This window comes from Ovis aries, chromosome 5, assembly GCF_016772045.2.
Source record: "Ovis aries strain OAR_USU_Benz2616 breed Rambouillet chromosome 5, ARS-UI_Ramb_v3.0, whole genome shotgun sequence".
Taxonomy (NCBI): domain Eukaryota; kingdom Metazoa; phylum Chordata; class Mammalia; order Artiodactyla; family Bovidae; genus Ovis; species Ovis aries.
In genome coordinates, this window is record NC_056058.1 from 58,773,347 (window position 1) to 58,788,816 (window position 15,470).

Genomic DNA, 15,470 nt, shown 5'->3' on the forward strand with positions numbered 1-15,470 from the left:
CCATGCATTCTACTGTCTCACCTCTTCATTGAGGTTTCTGACCCAAAAAAACGGTTGCCCAGGACGATATCAAGAATAAAGCCACCATTGTTTCTGATTTTCCTTCCAACCAAATCCAAAACACATGATCTTGTTTGTTTGCTTACATATTACTGCATGTAGACATTGGTCCTCGTGCTTTACAAATATTAACTCATTTCATCCTGAAAACAACCTCTAATCACACTTGTTAGTTGCATTTTACAGAAGAAAAAGTTGTGCACATATGAATTAAGTGACCTTCCCAGAGTTACAAAATTAGGAAGTGACAGAACAGAAATTTGAACCCAGGTGGTTTGTACTCTTTAACCTGTGCCAAGGGTAGGCACACTTCTTCTGTAAAGGGCCAGATAGTACTTTAGGTATTGAGTATCACATACAGTCCCTGTTCCAATGACTCAGTTCTGTTGTCCTAGACAGCTCATAAATAAATGGGTGTGACTGTGTGCCAATAAAACTTTCTTTAGAGACACTGAAGTTTGAATTTCATATCATGTTCAATGTCAGGAAATATTACGTTTTCTTTTGTCCCACTCCCCCCAGTCATTTAGAAACCATGGCAACCCACTCCAGTATTCTTACCTGGATAATCCCATGGACAAAGGAGCCTGGAGGGCTATAGTTCACAGGGTCACAAAGAGTAGGACACTGCTGAAATGACTGGGCACACACAAACACAAATTCTTAGCTTGCAGGGTCATACAAAAATAGAGAGTGCGCCAGATTTCGTAGGCTGCCCATGACTGGCTGACTCCTGCTCTATGCTATACTGTTGTTCAACCTGGTCCTTACACCCTACCTCTTTTCATCTTCATTTTCCAGACAAAGAAACCCAGTTCATCAAGTTAATGATGACTTGCCCAAGGTTACACACTGAGTAGGTGGGGGAAGTCAGGATTTGCACCCAGGTTTGTCTTGATCCCAGAGGCTCTAGAGGCAGAAAGCAGGCAGAGGCCAGTGGGTGGGCAAGAGGCAGGGCTGAGCTGGTGACATCAGTGCTGCCTGCGTTGGCCTGAAGCTGTCAGTCTCCAAGTGCTGGCGAATTCCCCTCCCCCTCCTGTCTCTTCACCCCAATCCCCAGGAGCCTAGTATAGCAGCCTGGAGTCCCTTGGCCCTGATCTGCCACTGAGGTCCTAGGACTTGCAAGAGACTGAAAAGCTCTGTCTTTCAAGTCTGGAGCCAGAAAAGCCCAGAGACTGTTTTGACTTGGCCTGATATTGCCTACTGCAACCATTAGGGCAGGACAGACCTGATTTAAGGGGACTATCACTCATGATAACACTTCAGCTCTGGCCAGGGTAAGACTGGGAAAAGGTCCAGAAGGAGTAGGGGAAGGGGAGAGATAGAGAGACAGAGGAACACCCGGAGAGAAATATGAATCAGAGAGAGATTCAAACGCATGTACACCAACACACAGAAATATCCCTTAACAGCTGTTTTTCTGAACCAAAACCCTATTTCCTGTTTCCTTAGCTCTGCAGACACAGAAAAGCCAGTACTGCAGCAGATAATCTCCCCATATTACTTGTTGTTAATAATTATTTGTTTTGTCTTTTCTAGGTTTCTGCAACGTTAACTTCTTTCAAACCAATGAACAGCCCCTGAAGTGGGCAATGTGGAAGCTACTTGCTTGAGGAAGGATGTAGAGTTCAGAAAGCTCCAGCAACTTGCTCAGGATCACACAGCAAGTTAATGGTCAAACTCGAAACGAGGATCAAGACTCCAAACTTCCAGTACAATGTGAGTCTCCAACAAACCACCCACAGAAATAAAGGGGACATTGAATGTCAGGGATTCAGTACCTTCACTTCCCTTCAGTAAGCCCCTTAAGTCCCTCTTTGACAAGGAAATGATAGCAACATAGGTTTCTCAGGTGTCACTAGTGGTAAAGAACCTGCCTGCCAATGCAGGAGACATACGAGATGCAGGTTTGATTCCTGGGTTGGGAAAATCCCCTGGGGAAGGAAATGGCAACCCACTCCAGTATTCTTGCCTGGAGAATGCCATAGACAGAGGAGCCTGGCAGGCTATTGTCCATGGGGTTGCAAAGAGTTGGACATGACTGAAGCAAGTTAGCACATATGTCTGAACTTGAGCAAGACAATGGACAAGCAGATGCATGCTATCCCCATGGTTATGTATGATGGAAAACTGTGAGACAGATTCAAGGAGAGCTGGATAGATTGTAGCCAGTAGGATATCAGTACCAGAAGGATCTTGGTGAATTGGGTTTTGTGGAAGAGGATGCTATGTCATGTGATTTTTATTACTAAAATTGAATGACTTGAGTTCCCATCTCTTCTCTTCTGAGAATGACTCTCCCCAGCATGGGGTCCTCCCTTCCAGGATAACTCTCAGAGCAGTTACTTAGTCCAAAGGGGCAGTTCTCGTTGTCATCTCCTGAAGGAGAAAAACCTGGAAGCCTGACGGTTGTGTATCCTGCAGTTGCTGAATTCTGCCACATGGGGACACTGTTAAAACCGGGCGGCTGGGTTGCCTACAGTCAGTGCTCCTCTAACACATCTCCAGAGCCTGGAGACACACAGTCAACAATACCCAGCGCCAGGTACAGCCCCTGCCCTCTAAGGAAACCACTTCATTGATGGAGGCAAATTCCATCTCGCTGGTCCTGCAGGTGCTTCCCACGGGGATTTGGGAAAAGGAAGAAACTTTTCTTGCACACACTCCATGACCTATAGCCTGGACACCCAATGTTGTGGCTCTTTATTTCTACCTACACTCAAACATGGTTGCTCTATTTCCCAGGTACGCCAACAGTGTGCTGGGGTAGTGGCTTGGGACTGATTTGCAGCATCAGTGATAAACTGGTCCTAGAAGCAGCAACCTCGAAGCTCTTGCCCCCTCTAGCTCTCTAGTGGGTAACTCTTGGTTTGAAGCTGTACACCACCCCCTCCTAAGGGCACCCTCCTTTCATTAAGGAAAATTGTCCGTCCCTGACTATTTTGAGGGAGCAGTACTTCTTGAATCCTTCCTTCTGCTGCTGGCCTCCTCCAGTTGAAGTCAAAGAGATCAGGTCCCTCCTCTTTCTACCTGGATGAACTAGTGGGGAACATGTGGTCCCAAATGGTCTTTCCTCAGGACTCTGACTCTGGCAAGGACAGAGGAATGGTTTCTGGTCATTCTCTTTGTGGCAATAGCCATTGTGGATCACTGATAGCATCCTGACCTATGTCCCTATCAAGTGACTGATGGTTTTCCTACTTTCTTCTTCTTGACCCTCAGAGTTTCCTTAACTCCTGCTGACCCAAGTGTGCTCTTCTAGTCTTTTATCAATTATGTAAGCTCTCATTGGTCTTCCAAAAGAATCCCCTCCTCTCTCATTTCTGGTGCTTACACAAAGAACCCTATCTGATACAACCCCCAAGACTGGAAGAAATCTCCTCCTCTTTCACTTCTAAGACTCACCCCAATTCATTCCTGATTGAAGGTAGTTTGGGTCTCTCAGGGCCAGTCTCCACCTTACCTGATGTAAATCTTTATAGATAAAGCAAACAAACACAAAGGAACACGCTCCCCAAATGTTGTCAATGTTAGCCAAGTGGTGAGACTACTGGGGGTTTTATTTTCCTCTTTTTGCTCATATTTGTCCCCTGAAAAAATTTTTCCCTATTTCCATAAACTCCACTTTATTAAGAACAATAGAATTTACCTCTGTGTTTGTTCAATTGCAATTAGAGAAACTGAGACACAGTAACGCTGCTTCTCATGCTGAAGGAGGGAGCCTCAGTCCCTGTGTGGGTGTCCTTGAGAAGGAGACTTGTCAGTGTTTGGGCATCGAAGTGGTGGCTGTTATCACCCACTGGTTTGGGTGGATTTATTGACAGAGCCAAGATCTGATATCCTTTCAGCTTTGTTGTGTGCATGACTCAGGACATGACCTCACCCCTCCTTGTGCCTCAGGTCTCCCCACAGAAACAAGGAGGAGAGTGGCACTAGATGACCTCTAGGAGCTCTGCTGCTCCGTTCTGGGGGCTTTTGGAAGATCATTGCCTAGCAGGAGCAGCAACCAGGATAGAACCTGGAGTCCCATCCAGTCTCTGGGTAGGAAGGCACTTTAGATATTCCATGTAGGCAGCACTTTTTTTTGTTTTTTTGGCTAAGTGGCATGGCTTTTGGATCTTAGTTCCCCAACCAGGCATCAAAACCAGGCCCTTGGCAGTGAAAGCACAGACTCCTAACCACTGGACCACCATGTAATTCCCAGCACTTCTTGAACTGCACATGAAAAAACACACCTCAAACTGGCCTAAGCTAAAAAGAGAATTTATTTATTGAAATGTAGTTGATTTACAATGTTATATTCATTTCAGATACACAACATAGTGATTTGATATTTTTATATATTATACTCCACTGAAAGTTATTATAAAATATTGGTTATATTCCCTGTGATGTACCAAAAGGGAATTTATTGACCCAGATAACTGAAATATTTAGGTCTGAATTCAGGCTTGGCTGGATCCAGGAGATAAGAAGGTTATCATCCAGGACTTGGTCTCTTCTCGGCTCTTCTGCTCTCCTTTGCCTGCTTCATCCTTGGGCAGGTTCTTCCCAAGCAGCCCTAGGCGTCCATCTTACCAGCTTAGCACTTCATCCCAAGAGTTCCAGCAAAAGTACCAGGGCTGATTCTCACTTGACTGTTAAGTGACATGCCCATTGCTGAACCAATCACTCACTGGAGCCAGGGTGTAGAGTCTGTTTACTGGCCAGGCTTGGTCATGTTCTTACCTCCAAAGTTGGGAGGCCACTTACATCTATGGCCTAAGATATGAGGATGGGTAGTTCACTAAAGGCAAGTCACGAGCTCTTACCAAAGTGGAAAATGATGCTGGGAAGAAAAGAAACCCAAAGGTCCACTCAGGTTCATCTAGATCAGCGGTTATTGAAGAGCGTTCCCCAGGGCCTCCCTGGTGGCTCCGTGGTGAAGAATCCACTCGCCAATGCAGGAGACATGGGTTCAGTCCCTGGTCTGGGAAAATCAGACATGCTGTGGAGCAACTGAGCTTGTGCACCACACAACTATTGGACGTGTGCTCTAGAGCCCGAGAACCACAACTACTGAGCCCGTGGGCCACATCTACCAAAGCCTGCACACACTAGAGCCAGCGCTCTATAACAAGAGCCGCTGCAATGAGAAGCCCATGCTCTGCAACGAAGAGCAGCCCCTGCTCACCACAACCAGAGGAAAGCCCTTGCAGCAGTGAAGACCGAGCACAGCCAAAAATGAACAAAGAATTAACAAAAAATGAAGAGCACTGTTCCCCAGATTGGTAGCATCCACATTACGTGGAAACTTGTAAGAACTGCAAATTCATAGACTCCACTCCAGACCTACTGACTGGAAGGGGCCCAGCTCTATAGGTGACTCAGATGGATGGTAAAGTTGAGAAGCACTCATGTAGAACAGTAGCTCTCCAGCCTGACTTCAGTAAGAATCATCAGGGGAACTTTTAAGCCTCCTGGGTCCTACTCCCAATCTGATCAGGATAAGGGGTAAGTGAAGGAATGGGGTCCATCTCTGGTGTTTTTGTAATGCTCCCAAATGATTCTAACGGCAGTGAAGGTTGACAGAACCACTGAGATCAAAACCAAACCAAACCACTGTTCTCAGCTCTTTCTAATTTATACAGTGGAGATAAACAAGGATGTGGACAGTCCCTCTGCTGTGAATGTTGGTTTAATAAAAGAATGACTAGGGGGGTGGCAACTCAAGCCAACCCAGATGAAATAACAAAGTGGGGGACACATGATCCACCCAACTTCCTGCAGTCTGAACCAGGAATTCCTTATGCTATGATAAATTAATCTTTATATCCTCATAGCCAAATCACCCAAGAGAAGAGGCAGTTAGAGGGGGAAAATTAAAGGCACAGTTTAATGAGTGCTTACTGAATTAGGCTCATTTAAATTGCACTCATTTCACATGCTAGCAAAGTAATGCTCAAAATTCTCCAAGCCAAAATTCTCCAAGTCAAAATTCTTCAACAGTATGTGAGCCGAGAACTTCCAGATGTTCAAACTGGATTTAGAAAAGGCAAAGGAACCAGAGATCAAATTGCCAACATCCGCTGGATCATAGAAAAGGCAAGATAATTCCAGAAAAAACATCTACTTCTGCTTTATCGACTATGCCAAAGCCTTTGACTGTGTGGATCACAGCAAGCTGTGGAAAATTATTAAAGAGATGGGAATACCAGACCACCTTACTTGCCTCCTGAGAAACCTGTATGTAAGTCAAGAAGCAATAGTTAGAACCGGACATGGAACAATGGATTGGTTCCAAATTTGGAAAGGAGTACATCAAGGCTGTATATTGTCACCCTGCTTATTTAACTTATATGCAGAGTACATCATGCAAAATGCTGGGCTGGAGGAAGCACAAGCTGGAATTAAGATTGCTGGGAGAAATATCAATAACCTCAGATATGCAGATGACACCACCCTTATGGCAGAAAGTGAAGAAGAACTAAAGAGCTTCTTGATGAAGGTGAAAGAGGAGAATGAAAAAGCTGGCTTAAAACTCAACATTCAAAAAATTAAGATCATGGCATCCGGTCACATCACTCCATGGCAAATAGATGGGGAAACAATGGAAACAGTGACAGACTTTATTTTGGAGGGCTCCAAAATCACTGCAGATGGTGACTGCAGCCATGAAATTAAAAGATGCTTGCTCCTTGGAAGAAAAGCTATGACCAACCTAGACAGTTTATTAAAAAGCTAAGACATTACTTTGCCAACAAAGGTCTGTCTAGTCAAAGCTTTGGTTTTTCCAGAAGTCATGTAGGGATGTGAGAGTTGGATCATAAAGAAAGCTGAGTGTCGAAGAAATGATGCTTTTGAGTTGTGGTATTGGAGAAGACTCTTGAGAGTCCCTTGGACTGCAAGGAGATCAAACTAGTCAATCCTAAAGGAAATTAGTCCTGAATATTCATTGGAAGGACTGATGCTGAAGCTGAAGCGCCAATACTTTGGCCACGTGATGCAAAGAGCTGACTCATTAGAAAAAGCTGGGAAAGATTGAAGGTAGGAGAAGGGGACGACAGAGGATGAGATGGTTGGATGACATCACTGACACTATGGACATGAGTTTGAGCAACCTCTGGGAGTTGGAGAAGGGCAGGGAAGCCTGGCATGCTGCAGTCTGTAGAGTCAGACATAACTGAGAGACGGAAAAACAAAATCTGATATAGTCCTGTAAGATAGATAATAATAACTACAAATATAATCCTTGAAGTAAGTAGTATTAACTGTTAAAGAAGAAGACACTAAGGATCAAAGAGCAAAGTTACTAGACCTTGGTGGCTGTGCTGGGATTTATATCTATAACTGTCTGGTTCAAAAAACAGGGCCCTTAATCCCCACTCTGTGCTGCTTTGAGAAAGGTCATACTCTCCAATTAGGAGCAGAGGAGCTTTGGAAGGGGTTTAGATGTGAATTCTCTGACTCCACGTGTTTTGAGGAAAGAGCCCTGGCCTGGAATCAGAATCTCGGCTGCACTCACAGCTCTGTTCTTGACTAGTTATGTGACCTGCAGCAAATCACTTCTCTAGCTGGGGCCTAGGTCTCCTGATTTGTACAAAGAAGATAGCTTTAAATGACCCCTAAGGTTTTTTTGCATTCCATTTGAATGATGGTATCAGGAGGTTTCTAGCCAAAGAGTTTTCTTGTTCCTCAGGATCCTAGGACCTGTTTTGAAATACTCCCGTGTTCCAGCCTGACCAGGTATTCAAGTTGTTCTGCTGTTCACTAAAAAATTGCACTCTAGACCAGGAGTCAAGGATTCCTGATTTCTTTAAGGCTTAGAAGACAGCACAGCTCAGATAGAAGCTCTAACATCTGCAATGAAATCTTGGAGAACCAAAACACTGTAAAATTTTGTATGGTCTCAGAACACATTTTTGTCAGATAGGACTGCGAAAGTCACAGTGCCTGACTCCAGCATTTATCAGTAGGTGCTGCATTCACCTCTGGGCTGGCAGTATGGAAGACAGAGATGAACGGGCAGCACTCTGGTGCCAAAGAGGAGGAGAACCACAGCTGGGATATGGCCTTGTAGTCAACCTCACATTGATGAGGGAAATGCAAATTAAAACTAGATGCAGCACCATGAAAGGGGTAATATCCAGGGCTGGCATGGGTGTAGTGAAACGAACACTCTCATACACTATTGGTAGAAGGCTAATTGGTAGAGTTTTTCCAGAGGATAGTTTGTAACATTTAAAAAAATTCACATGTGCATACTTCTTCATCCAGCAATTCCACTTCAAAGACTGTCCTCAGGAAATGCTTACTCTCTGCACAAGGATGTAAACAAGAATGTGCATCGCTATGCTGTTTGTACTGATAAAAAGTTGGAAACAGCCTAGATAGCCATCAGGAGGGAATGACTGAACTGGGCTCCAGTTTTTCTCTGGCATACTACCTAGCATTTAACAACCAGAAAGAAGATCTACATGTATATGTGTGTGTGTGTGTGTGTGTGTGTGTGTGTGTGTGAAAGCCCAAGATATAGAAATACATTTTTAAAATCTCAGAACAATATACTTGGCTTCAAAAAATGTATGCAATACAATGAGATACTGCTTCATATCCACTGGGATGGCTATAATAAAAAAGACAGATAATGGAAAGTGTTGGCAAGACTGTGGAGAAATTGAAATCTTCAGGTGCTGCTGGTAGGAATATAAAATGGTGCTCCTATGGACGGCAGCCCACCAGGCTCCTCTGTCCATGGAATTTTCCAGGCACGTGTCCTGGAGTGGGTTGCCATTTCCTTCTCCAGGGGATCTTCCTGACCCAGGGATCGAACCCATGTCTCTAGCATCTCCTGCATTGGCAGGTGGTTTTTTACCACTAGCACTACCTGGGAGGCCCAAATGGAAGCAAATGTTCACAAAAAAATGTGTACACAAATGTTCATAGAATCATTATTCATAATAGTCCCAAAGTGGAAACAATTGAGATACTCGAAAGCTGATGAATGGATAAGTAAAATATGGTATAGCCATACAATAGAATATTATTCTGCCATAAATAGCAATGAAATACCAATAACATGCTAAAACATGGATTAACCTTGAAAACTTTGTGCTAAGTTGCAAAAGATCAATATTTTATGATTCCATATAAATAGTCCAAATAGGCAAATCCAGAGAGACAGAAAGTAGCTAAGTGGTTGCCTAGGACTTTGTAGGGGATGACAGCTAAAGAGTAAGGGATTTATTTGGGGGTAATGGCAAGGTTCTAAAATTGAATGCACTGCTGTGTGCACAGCTCTGTAAATATACTAAAAGCCATTTACTTGTACGCTTAAAACGGATGAGTTGTATGATGTGTGGATTGTATCTCAATAAAGCTCAAAATGCCCACACATACAAATAAATACAAATTTTTTCAATGAAATTTTGTCTAAAATAGCAAAAGAAAACAACCTAAATATGCATCAATAAGTAAATTACTGTAAATGTACCACCATGGAACAAAATGTAATACTATGCCAAAGGTAAAGGAAATGGCAACCCGCTCCAGTACTCTTGCTTGGAAAATCCCATGGATGGAGGAGCCTAGTAGGCTGTAGTCCATATGGTCGCAAAGAGTCGGACACGACTGAGCGACTTCACCTTCACTTTCATATGCACTGACATGGCATGATCTTTAAGATGCATAATGGGACTTCTCTTTAGTGCAGTGGTAAAGAATCTGCCTGCCAGTGCAGGAGCCATGGGTTTGACCCCTGATACGGGAAGGTCCCACATGCCATAGCTGCTGAGCCTGTGCTCCACAGAAAGAGAAGCCACTGCAATGAGACTATGGACTGTAACTAGAGAGGAGCCCTCACAGCAACAAAGGCCCAGCAGCCGAAAAACGAATAAATAAAATTGTTTTTTAAAAAATGATGTATCACCAAGTGAGAAAATCAGTGTACGGAACAGTGTGTATAGCATGTCCCCTTACGGAAAAAAGAGGAGAAAGAATGTTTACGGGTACTGGTGTTTTTTTGTGTGAATAGACCAGGGTTAGCAAACTATAGTCCACAGGCCAAATCCAGCCTGCTGCCTACCTTGGTACAGCCCAGCTAAGAATGATGTTTAGATTTTTCAACAGTTGAAAAACAATCAAAAGAAGAATATTATTTCACCATACACAAAAAAGATATGAAATTCAAGTTTCAATGTTCACAAGCAAAGCTTGATTGGCACATGGCCGTGCTCATGAATTAGTGTATTGTCTATGGTTGTTTTCTCAATACACTGGCAGAGTTGGGTAGTTATGACAGAGACCATAAGCTCACCAAACCTAAAATATTTATCATCTGGTCCAGGAGATGGTGATGGACAGGGAGGCCTGGCGTGCTGCGATTCATGGGGTTGCAAAGAATCAGACACGACTGAGCGACTGAACTGAACTGAACTGGTCCTTTCCAGACAAGATTTGTCAACTTCCGGCCTAGCTTATTTGGAAGGAAGCACTGGAAACCAATGACCTGGCTGGCTGCTCTGAAAGGGAATTGCTCATCCCTGGCTGGGGGATGGGGTTGGAGGGAGACTTCTCATGGTAAACCCTTTTAACCCTTTTCTCCCCCCTAATATTTATTTCTTTGGCTTCGCCAAAGCCTTTTTTCTTTTAGCTGTGACGCTTGGGGTCTTTGAGCTTCGTTTTGTGGGGGATTTTAGTTGCAGCATGCAAACTCTTAGATGTGGCGTGTGGAATCTAGTTCCCTGACCAGGGATTGAACCCAGGTCCCCTGCATTGGGAGTGTGGAGTCTTAGCCACTGGACCACCAGGGACATCCCTGAACCTAATTTTCAACAGTCACCAAAACAAAAAAAACTAACTTCTGGCTTAGCTTATGCTTCTACAAGTGAACATATTATGATGTACATAGGCAGAAAAATGTTTCAACATATAAACATCAAATGTATAACTGAGGCTTCTCGGAGGGAGTGACTGGCTGCGGAGAGTGGAGACAAGTGGCTGAGGAAAGTGGAGTCAAGAGTCAAGTCAGGAGTCATGTTAGTTGTGCAATTAAAAGTAAAGAATGCACACTTTCTAGAACTGTGTGTTCCTAGAAGTTGTGGGCTATATCTAGGGACTCTCTGCAGCAGTTGGTGCAGAATGTGGCCCATAATGGGTGCTGAGCCGCCTAATGAATACAAGGGCCCAGGAGACGAGTGTCAGGAGAGAAAGAGTGCCCTCACAGGCCTGCGTAGTTCATAAGGTACTGGGGTATGGGCGGAGGATAGCTGGGGAAGAAGGGAGTGAGAAGAGCAAGAGTGTCTGAGCAGGAGCACCGTCCCTAATGCCCTCCCAGTCCAAGGCTGCCAGCAACCCGGGGGCTTTGGGCACTGTGGTTGAGAAGTCCTAGCTTTCTGGAGTGCTAGAGGCATTTTAGCATCTCCCCACTTCCCTCCCCCAATAAGATCCCCCATTTTTTGTCCTTTACAGACTCTCCTAAAGGACGCTAGGGGGATCTAGCTGGGGGCTTGTGCAAACCAGCTGTGCCTGATTCTCCCCAGCACTGCTTTCTCAGCAAGTGCCATCTGCGGTGTCACAGCTCTCTGGGGGGAGAGACTCTTCCCACCTGCTGTCCAGCACTGCTGGAATCCTCTGCCCGAGGACCAAGCTGCCGGGGCTGCTGCAGAACTGGACAGATGCTCAGGGGACCAAGTACCTTAGTTCCAGGGACATCTGGCCACTGGGATGTCTCACACAGGGACAAAACAAGGTCACCTCTTGTCCTCATTCCTCTCTGAAAGATGACATGAGTTGGAGCCATATAAAATAAAGCTGAAGCAGTCATTCCAGAGGAACTGCCTTTCATGTCCTGTTTTCTGTACTTCTGAACTGGACAAAACCACCAACATTCCAAATCAGCAGAAAAACCAGAATGTCCTGTTGAAACGACCCATCAGTGAACTTTCACCTAGTGACTGCTTCACCTGACCAGCGAAGTATTAATACAAATCTGGATTTACCTCATCTTTTATCAATGAACACTTCACCAGATGAATTACCTTGACTTGCACCAGTGAGCTCTTCTTAAAAAACAGCTTACCTCATCTCCCTCTCTTTTTCCCCATAAACATCGTGAGACCCTTTCCTATCATGAGGACACCAATTTTTTTTCTATCTAAATCTGTGTATTCTGAATTGCAGTTCTTTGGCCCTAATTAAATACCTTGTCTCTGAACTAAACTTTCATGGTTTTGTTTTTAGGTTGACACCTTCTGCCAGAATCAAGGCCCCTGTTTTTTTTTTTAGGGAATCCTTCTTTATGTTCAGTTCATGTATCAGTAGTTTGGGTTCCAGATTGAATGTATGATTCATGCTTGGCCAATCAGAATACTCCTTTTTCCTACTTATGGCGATTGGTTCAGAGATGGGCATGTGACCCAGGTCAAGCTAATGAATGTCACCCTTGATTTTTGCTGGAATTATGGCAGAAGAGGTGTTGTCTCTCTGCTGGAGTTGCATGCAGAGATACATTTGGAACTGCTGGTTGACTTTTAGTGAAGATAAAGAGCAAGCCTAAGATGCTCATGAGTTCAGTCTTCTCTGGCTCCTTGCGGCTCCATGGACTGTAGCCTGCCAGGCTCCTCTGTCCATAAGATTCTCCAGGGAAGAATACTGGAGTGGGTTGCCACTTCCTACTGCAGGCAATCTTCCCAACCCAGATATCAAACTCGTGTCTCTTGGATCTCCTGCATTGGCAGGTGGATTCTCTACCACTGTGCTACCTGGGAAACCCTAAAGAGCAAGCCTGCTTGACAACAAAGCTAACATAGAAGGAAGTAGAGCTGAGAACTGGAGACTGGTTGATGACTTTGTTTAAACTAGATTCAGCTACCCCAAGGTTAAATGAGCTTATGCTGGTTTGTAGTGGCAAGAATTGTGACTCCTACTCAGAAATGGCAGAGCCAAACCTCCTATCAGACTATCAGATTCTCTGGCTATTCCATAGAGATTTCATTTCTACCCTGTTTGCTGTGCACTTGGGCCCCTGTCTTAGCCCTTTCTCAGCTGCCCAGAGGAGGACTACCCATCTGGACTGCTGGCTCTCACCCTCCTCTCAGAGTCACATGTCTGATGCGATGAGGCCCTTGCTTTGTTCTCAGCACCAGCCCACTCCTCTGGGTGTGTTTAATCCTAGATTCCAGTTCCTGATTATCCAAGCCTGCTGCCTTAAGCCCTTTGCTCAGTTATGACTGAAATGGGGTCTAAGACATGACCGTCTTTGTTCTTTAATCTTTACTGAGTGCTTCTTGTATGCCAGCCCCTGCGCCAAGTGAATTACATGTATCTACAACCTCATCTACTTCTCTCCATAACTCTATCAGGTAGGTTTTGTGATTTTTATTCTCCTTTTGAAGAAGAGGATGCAGTGTTTGGGGAGATGAAGTTGTTGGCCTAAGGTCAAACAGCTGAGCCACTTGCAGGTTGAGGCAGAACTGAGACTGAACCATGGAGGGAACTAACCCCAAGGTTTGTGCACTTGATCCCTGTACCTGTGCTTCCTACCTGAATAGGTAGGGAAGTGGGTCACATGGGGTACCGGTGACCATTCCACGGCCGGCCTCTTCCGAGTGAGGACTGAGCAGGCCTGAGGAGGGATCTGGGAAGCTACCTCTTCGGCAAATGCCCAGAGGCTGCAGATGCACAGTTTCCCAGGACCTCACCCTCAGAGTGGCCATGATTCCTCATCAAGGACTTTGTGCTTAGAAAGGAGTTTGGCATTCCCAGAGCTATTTGTGCAGGATCTGAAGTTCTTCCCTGGCTTAAGAATGATTACAATGCAAAACAAACTTCTTTGCTGACAGAAGGAAAAGAGACCTCAAGGTCATGTGAGATGAGCAACTCATGCCTGGGAAGAAAAAAAAGTAAAGAATAACCTCACGGCACTCTTTGGGGTTGAGACGAGGGGTTAGGGTGAGGGCAGGAGTCTCCGGTGGAGGCGCGGGTTGGCGGTGGCCTGCTGCAGGCTGGGGGCGCTGCGTGCAGCGGTGCTTGCATGGAACCCTTTGAAGGAGGTTGCCATTATCTTCATTCCCTCCACCATAGTTTGGCCTCAGGTCAAATAACAGGGAGGGAACACAACAGAAAACTGGATTAAAGATTTACTGAGCATGGCCCCACCCATCAGAGCAAGACCTAGTTTCCCCCTTAGTCAGTCTCTCCCATCAAGAAGCTTCCATAAGCCTCTTATCCTTCTCCATCAGAGGGCAGAAAGCATGAAAACCACAATCACAGAAAACTAACCAGTCTGATCACATGGACTACAGCCTTGTCTAACTCAATGAAACTATGAGCCATGCCATGTAGGGCCACCCAAGATGGATGGGTCATGGTGGAGAGTTCAGACAAAACGTGGTCCACTGGAGAAGGGAATGGCAAACCACTTCAGTATTCTTGCCTTGAGAACCCCATGAACAGTATGAAAAGGCAAAAAGATAGGACACTGAAAGATGAAATCCCCAGCTTTGTAGGCACCCAATATGCTACTGGAGATCACTGGAGAAATAACTCCAGAAAGAATGAAGAGATGGGGCCAAAGCAAAAACAACATCCAGTTGTGGATGTGACTGGGGATGGAAGCAAGGTCCGATGCTATAAAGAGCAATATTGCATAGGAACCTGGAATGTTAGGTCCATGAATCAAGGCAAATTGGAAGTGGTCAAACAAGAGATGGCAAGGGTGAACATCAACACATTAGGAATCAGGCAACTAAAATGGACTGGAATGGGTGAATTTAACTCAGATGACCATTATAGCTACTATCATGGGCAAGAATCCCTTAGAAGAAATGGAGTAGCCATTATAGTCAACAGAAGAGTCCAAAATGCAGTACTTAGATGCAATCTCAAAAACGACAGAATGATCTCTGTTCGTTTCCAAGGCAAACCATTCAATATCACAGTAATCCAAGTCTATGCCCCACCAGTAATGCTGAAGGAGCTGAAGTTGAATGGTTCTATGAAGACCTACAAGATCTTCTAGAACTAACACCCCCAAAAGATGGGTGTTTCATTATAGGGGACTTGAATGCAAAAGTAGGAAGTCAAGAAATACCTGGAGTAACAGGCAAATTTGGCCTTGGAGTATACAGAATGAAGCAGGGCAAGGGCTAATAGAGTTTTGCCAAGAGAACGTACTGGTCATAGCAAACACCCTCTTCCAACAACACAAGAGAAGACTCTATACATGGACATCACCAGATGGTCAATACCAAAATCAGATTGATTATAGTCTTTGTAGCCAAAGATGGAGAAGCTCTATACAGTCAGCAAAAACAAGACCAGAAGCTGACTGTGGCTCAGATCATGAACACCTTATTGCCAAATTCAGACTTAAATTAAAGAAGGTAGGGAAAACCATTAAACCATTCAGGTATGACCTAAATCAAATCCCT

General features: G+C 44.7%; 1 long non-coding RNA gene across 1 annotated transcript in view; it reads left to right on the top strand.

Moving 5' to 3' along the window:
* The first annotated feature begins 895 nt into the window (after window positions 1-895).
* The window catches only part of LOC132659829 (uncharacterized), a 59,454-nt gene continuing 44,879 nt past the window's right edge, over window positions 896-15,470 (top strand). The window contains exon 1 of the long non-coding RNA XR_009600701.1: window positions 896-1,779. This is a non-coding gene — a long non-coding RNA (uncharacterized LOC132659829). The remainder of the gene's footprint in view (window positions 1,780-15,470) is intronic.